At 27.7% G+C, this 7,768-nt stretch overlaps 1 long non-coding RNA gene across 2 annotated transcripts; it reads left to right on the plus strand.

The window, feature by feature from the left end:
• Window positions 1–856: 856 nt before the first annotated feature.
• LOC119664502 lies at window positions 857–3,115 on the plus strand. 2 transcript variants are annotated; one of them, XR_005251214.1, is made up of 3 exons: window positions 857–1,000; window positions 2,473–2,968; window positions 3,029–3,115. It is a non-coding gene; the product is annotated as an uncharacterized LOC119664502 (long non-coding RNA). The 2 variants fall into 2 exon arrangements; XR_005251213.1 differs by having other exon boundaries at window positions 860–1,000; window positions 2,473–3,115.
• Window positions 3,116–7,768: the final 4,653 nt, after the last annotated feature.

Genomic DNA, 7,768 nt, shown 5'->3' on the forward strand with positions numbered 1-7,768 from the left:
CCTTCGACACCGTATGGTTCGAAGGTCTGATGCACAAACTATGCCACTTCGGCTTCCTTACAACACTCTGTAGTGTTATCCACCAGTTCCTTTCTAATAGATCCTTCGACAGATAAGTTCGAGAATACTTCGTAAAACCGAAGACGAACAGCACTACTATAGAATACTATTTGTTTCATAAAAAAATGTTTGAAAACCTTTCTGTTTTTAAAGAATCCTTATTATTCCATTAGCAATATATATTATGGACACATAATTAAGAAAATATTGAAAAAAGTGTACATAACCTTCTTAAAATTTATTATATAAAGAAATATTAGGGGTATTCAGGATGTCTGTGCATCCTTGCAAACTCAAATAATCGAGAACACACGTTGTGCATATTAGTCTTGAAAATATTTAGAACAGATGATTTTTGTTTACATATTTATTTGCTTGTAAAATATAACCCAGATTCGATAATTTGGCATATAATAATTTCCACTAATGCCAAAAACAAGTGAAAAGCAGAATTATAAGAAAAGAAATTGTTTTTGTAAAATCAAATAAATTTGTACATGCAACGATGCACAGACATCTTGAATACACCTATTGTACATTTTTTTTTTATAGTTTTATAGTCTGTAAATAAACAGTTTTAAGATGCCTTATTTTAATTTCTGTTTGAAGTCTAGCACTAAATCCATTTTAATTTACATAATCCTAACCTCATATAAGAAAAAATTTTACAACATTTTGTTCTAAAAGCCTAATGTGGAAGTTGTTTGTCCGAATATTATTATGTACAATATACACTATTAAACATGTCATTTCAATATCAAAGAACATATTTATTGCCACCACTGTAAATGACAGTTGTCAAATGACAACTAAAAAACAAATAAAGTAAATGGGAGAAATTACTTAAATTTAAAAGTAAAGTAAATTATTTAACAAGGCACTCCAATATACAGAGGAAGAGCGTCAGATACGTAAACAAATATTAGCACATTACTCAAAGGTGATACCAACAAAATATTTAAATTGTGAAATTATTGAGAAAGTAGGATTATAATATGTAAAAAAGGCACAAAGTTCTAATAGTTGACGTATTGATTGTATAGTGATTTGAAAGATTAATAACCTCCATTACGAATATTGAAACTCCAGCAAGAAAATTCCAGCAATATTAGTCTATAAATTTCATTGTTAACTATAATCGTCAGTTGATTAAGTTTAATTAAGATATTAACAAATAAAAGTGTTAACTGAAATAGGCCAACGATTCTATTGTATTATCTGTTGTTGTTGCTACTGCTGTAACCAAATGCCCATTTCACAGCAAACACACAAAAGGTTGACAAGACTTGGTATATGGAATGAGATGAGGAAGAAAGTATAAAAACACGATGTAGGTACCGGTATGAAAGTTGTATTTAACATGGGTCCAGGTGAAATACCTACACTTGTCTATAGCAGTTTTGTAACTTCAAAATATCTTGATATTATTAATAAATTTAAATTTTGTTATTACTAGAGAGCACCTAGTCTAAGTTTAATAAGAATTAAGCTGTTTTTATATTTTTCACATATATGTAAGTTTTGTGTAATATAGTAAAGTTAGTACCTTTTAGGTAGTAAAACGATATCGGAAAACATATTCCCTATGAGTTGAATAATATAAAACTTTATTTGAATAATCCGATATTATCCAACATAACATATCTGCTTCAACATAAAAGAGTTTGTCTGTTTTCGAGGGATAAAAATGAGAACATTTGAAAAAATATTCAAAGTCATTTCTTTATCAATTCAAATACTGAAAAACGGAAGAACTGACAATATGATATATATTAATATTAATATATTTTCTATATTTCACCCTTAAGTTCCTCTGCAATGAATCACATACCATATTTACTTAACATGAACCTCTGCCAAACAAATTGGTGTTATGCGGGTACCACACTTTCTACATATTATATTATTGAAGTTTTTACTTCATTATAAACTCAATTAATGATCAGCGATAAGAATAATTTCTAAACAAAATGAATAGTTCTGTGTCAATCGCAGAACTATAAGTATAATAGTGTAAAAGTATAATATATGCATATGTTTACGGTTATATGAACTCAAATTGAAAATATATAATTTCAATCATTATCACAAAGTATATACCGAATTAGTCTTGTTAAATAATAAAAATAATGTAGCTCATTATTTATTATTTAAATGAATAATAAATGAATACTGAGCACAAATAGTGCTCTAAACAATATAAGAAATAGGTGTGAAAACAGTCTAATGTGTATACTATAAAGATTCTATCTCTTTATATTATTTACCCTCCTTTTTATTCACCTAAGCTACTACCTAGCCACACCTAAGTATCTATATAAAATCATGATTGTAATAATTTCATTAACTAATTAAACTCAAACTAATTTTTAATTAAAAAGAAGTCAATAAAATATTAATTTATACTTATAGGTAATGCTGCTTGTAAATCCTACCAAAGCTGTTACTGTACCATATACAATTTGGAATATCATGACATCACGCGGCTTATTGCTTATTGCTTACAGCTGATTAGGTCTATTAAATTATGCGATATGGAGTCAATGTCGTCACTAAAATACTAGACCTGTCGGATTCTGTATCTGATGGTTTTTTTCGCATTTCATACGAATTACTAGTGCGATGGATGTTAAAAAACTCATTGATGAAATCGAAATTTATTTGACAAAATGTATGCGATAAAAAGAAGGAAATTATTTTTAATCCATTTAAATGTGGGCTTAAAATTTCGAATTTAGATAAAAAAAGACTTAAATGGAAAGTATTATTAACGGGAAGTTTAACCAAATATGCACCTATCCAAGAAGAAATGTTTATGCAAGGCGAATATATGTTACAACCTCTCTAATGACAAATGAAGAGTGATTGTGAAAATAAAAAAGAACAATTTCATTTACAAAGGAAAAATGTACCTATATTTGTATTTTAAAATTTATATACAATATAAGAATATTTATGTCCCATTTAGATATAACTGAACGACATTACTGAGGATATTTTCTTAATAAAATAGAATACTAGAACAAGGAAAGTCACCAATGTTGCAAATTTTATTGTCCATTAAACTAGGGTTCTATCAATTCTGGAAAATAGTTTCATCGCTTATTATGGATTGTAGAAAATAAAAATCTTTTCTATTATAAAAAGTATAACCGAATGTGAAGCAATTTTTCGTTAAATACATATGGTATTTTGAAGTTATCCTTTAATTTTTAATTGAACACTTTATTTATAAGTTTCTTATAAAATTGAGCGATTCTCCAAAATTAAACGAATGTAGATTTAAAGATAATTACGACGAAAATTACGAAGAAAACTGTTTTGCTAATGCAAAGGTTTTTAAATAGTACCAAATTATAAGAAAAATATTTTGTTTTTAAATTGATTATTAATTATTTTATAATTGAAATCATGACATAACAATTAAAAAATTATAAAATGTAACTGACAGGTTTCGAACAGTAGTGAATTGTAAAAACGAAATTTTTAGTTAATTGAATTTTTAGCTGACCATACAGCTGTTTCGAGTAATGGCTGTTTCTAGCGAATACCCCATCCTTGTAAATATTTCCTTCTCCTTCCTTCTCATTTTCCCTTCCTCCTCAATGCATTAGGCAAATCTGCTATACAGATGATTGTCTCATCTGCATGAGGTCCAACTTCCCCAGTTGAAACTACATTGAGCTTAACAATTACCTTAGGACTCTCTCTGTTTACTACGTTACTACGGTAAGTGGAAGATTAAGATCAATGCCCTAAGAGGTTCCGTCTTCACGACAGCCCTTATGGGCCAGTGTGCTGATCGCGTTTGGAACATTAAAACCTCGAAATAAACTGTCGTATAAAAGGTGTGTTTTGGATACTGTCAAGATATCGGAAAATATAAGTCCGAGTGCAGTGCTGTTCGAAGACTTTTATGATTTTTATATGTGCGGGAGAAATTTTTTTGTACCTGTGGAGATTTTTTTTATTTTTGTAAATTTTCGTGAATTTAAAATTGTGAATGAAAGGTACTGAAGGAGATTAAATAAAAAGATTCAAGATTTTTAACAATTAAAAACAATACATATCCTTGTTTAAATAGTGATAATAAATTAACATATCAATGAAATACGTGTGATGAAATTAATCGAGCATAGGTGTTCCAACACTCATTTATAATAATTCCAACAATCATCTGCAATATTAAAAAGTTGGACTATATGAATAACGGCAGCTTTATACATCGTTAAAATAATGAAATACCGAGACGGTGGACAGGTATTTAAAAAGTGACGGAGAAGATAACCGAGTCCACATTTGAAAAGATCTTATAAGCAGTACAATTCCTACATATTTTATTATTATATTAAAAAAAATTTAATTTTAAATTTAAAATTTATAAGAAAAATTTTGTTTTGAGGAGAAATCTTGAACACAATAATACGAATCAATTAAAAATTTATGCATATATATATATAATTTAGTTAAACATAAGTTAAGAAAAGAAATTTAAATAATTAAAAACATATTTTTTTGTTATGATATAAAACAATTTATTTTATAAATAAGTAGTAATTGAAGTGAATTTAAAAGCAAATGTTGTTTTAATCAATATCGGTAAATGAAATAAGTGCATATTATTTTTATACAATGTAAAAGTTTAAGCAAAATAATTACATAGAAATTACAAAAATTATTGAAAAACCTTAAAAGAAATTAATTTATATACCATATATATGGTATATAAATGATATATAATGGTTAAAAATACATATAAAAGCACCACAACATCAAAGAAAATTTCCATAAACTCAAATAATTTAGAGTTTCATTTGTTTCAAATACATTTTTTTTCTTAAAAGTTTCAACCAAAAACAAAGAACATACATATATATCTCGAAAAGACAGATTCTTTCCATATGGGCGAAAGAGATTGCAGACCAAATAGTGAAAGGCGTACGTGAATAAGGCGCGAATTAGCTGTTTATGGCAAACCAGCTTAACTTTGCAGTTGAGCTGGTTGTGTAATTATTTATATTTTTAACGTCTAATCAATGAAATAAATGGAATTGTCTAAGCGGCTTGTTATGATTGCAGTCACGTCATGGCAATTGTTGTTGCTTTTAATGCAAAATGAAGTGAGATGCTAGTGTCAAATTTTCATTTTGTATTGAAAGCAACAACAGAGTGTTGGAAGGCTTTCCTTCGACACCGTATGGTTCGAAGGTCTGATGCACAAACTATGCCACTTCGGCTTCCTTACAACACTCTGTAGTGTTATCCACCAGTTCCTTTCTAATAGATCCTTCGACAGATAAGTTCGAGAATACTTCGTAAAACCGAATACGAACAGCACTACTATAGAATACTTTGAAAACCTTTCTGTTTTTAAAGAATCCTTATTATTCCATTAGCAATATATATTATGGACACATAATTAAGAAAATATTGGAAAAAGTGTACATAACCTTCTTAAAATTTATTATATAAAGAAATATTAGGGGTATTCAGGATGTCTGTGCATCCTTGCAAACTCAAATAATCGAGAACACACGTTGTGCATATTAGTCTTGAAAATATTTAGAACAGATGATTTTTGTTTACATATTTATTTGCTTGTAAAATATAACCCAGATTCGATAATTTGGCATATAATAATTTCCACTAATGCCAAAAACAAGTGAAAAGCAGAATTATAAGAAAAGAAATTGTTTTTGTAAAATCAAATAAATTTGTACATGCAACGATGCACAGACATCTTGAATACACCTATTGTACATTTTTTTTTTATAGTTTTATAGTCTGTAAATAAACAGTTTTAAGATGCCTTATTTTAATTTCTGTTTGAAGTCTAGCACTAAATCCATTTTAATTTACATAATCCTAACCTCATATAAGAAAAAATTTTACAACATTTTGTTCTAAAAGCCTAATGTGGAAGTTGTTTGTCCGAATATTATTATGTACAATATACACTATTAAACATGTCATTTCAATATCAAAGAACATATTTATTGCCACCACTGTAAATGACTGTTGTCAAATGACAACTAAAAAACAAATAAAGTAAATGGGAGAAATTACTTAAATTTAAAAGTAAAGTAAATTATTTAACAAGGCACTCCAATATACAGAGGAAGAGCGTCAGATACGTAAACAAATATTAGCACATTACTCAAAGGTGATACCAACAAAATATTTAAATTGTGAAATTATTGAGAAAGTAGGATTATAATATGTAAAAAAGGCACAAAGTTCTAATAGTTGACGTATTGATTGTATAGTGATTTGAAAGATTAATAACCTCCATTACGAATATTGAAACTCCAGCAAGAAAATTCCAGCAATATTAGTCTATAAATTTCATTGTTAACTATAATCGTCAGTTGATTAAGTTTAATTAAGATATTAACAAATAAAAGTGTTAACTGAAATAGGCCAACGATTCTATTGTATTATCTGTTGTTGTTGCTACTGCTGTAACCAAATGCCCATTTCACAGCAAACACACAAAAGGTTGACAAGACTTGGTATATGGAATGAGATGAGGAAGAAAGTATAAAAACACGATGTAGGTACCGGTATGAAAGTTGTATTTAACATGGGTCCAGGTGAAATACCTACACTTGTCTATAGCAGTTTTGTAACTTCAAAATATCTTGATATTATTAATAAATTTAAATTTTGTTATTACTAGAGAGCACCTAGTCTAAGTTTAATAAGAATTAAGCTGTTTTTATATTTTTCACATATATGTAAGTTTTGTGTAATATAGTAAAGTTAGTACCTTTTAGGTAGTAAAAAGATATCGGAAAACATATTCCCTATGGGTTGAATAATATAAAACTTTATTTCAATAATCCGATATTATCCAACATAACATATCTGCTTCAACATAAAAGAGTCTGTCTGTTTTCGAGGGATAAAAATGAGAACATTTGAAAAAATATTCAAAGTCATTTCTTTATCAATTCAAATACTGAAAAACGGAAGAACTGACAATATGATATATATTAATATTAATATATTTTCTATATTTCACCCTTAAGTTCCTCTGGAATGAATCACATACCATATTTACTTAACATGAACTTCTGCCAAACAAATTGGTGTTATGCGAGTACCACACTGTCTACATATTATATTATTGAAGTTTTCACTTCATTATAAACTCAATTAATGTGCAGTGATAAGAATAATTTTTAAATAAAATGAATAGTTCTGTGTCAATCGCAGAACTATAATTATAATAGTGTAAAGGTATAATATATGCATATGTTTACGGTTATATGAACTCAAATTGAAAATATATAATTTCAATCATTATCACAAAGTATATACCGAATTAGTCTTGTTAAATAATAAAAATAATGTAGCTCATTATTTATTATTTAAATGAATAATAAATGAATACTGAGCACAAATAGTGCTCTAAACAATATAAGAAATAGGTGTGAAAACAGTCTAATGTGTATACTATAAAGATTCTATCTCTTTATATTATTTACCCTCCTTTTTATTCACCTAAGCTACTACCTAGCCACACCTAAGTATCTATATAAAATCATGATTGTAATAATTTCATTAACTAATTAAACTCAAACTAATTTTTAATTAAAAAGAAGTCAATAAAATATTAATTTATACTTATAGGTAATGCTGCTTGTAAATCCTACCAAAGCTGTTACTGTACCATATACAATTTGGAATATCATGACATCACGCG

Source organism: Teleopsis dalmanni, unplaced genomic scaffold (genome assembly GCF_002237135.1).
Source record: "Teleopsis dalmanni isolate 2A unplaced genomic scaffold, ASM223713v2 unscaffolded_contig_2066, whole genome shotgun sequence".
Lineage (NCBI taxonomy): Eukaryota > Metazoa > Arthropoda > Insecta > Diptera > Diopsidae > Teleopsis > Teleopsis dalmanni.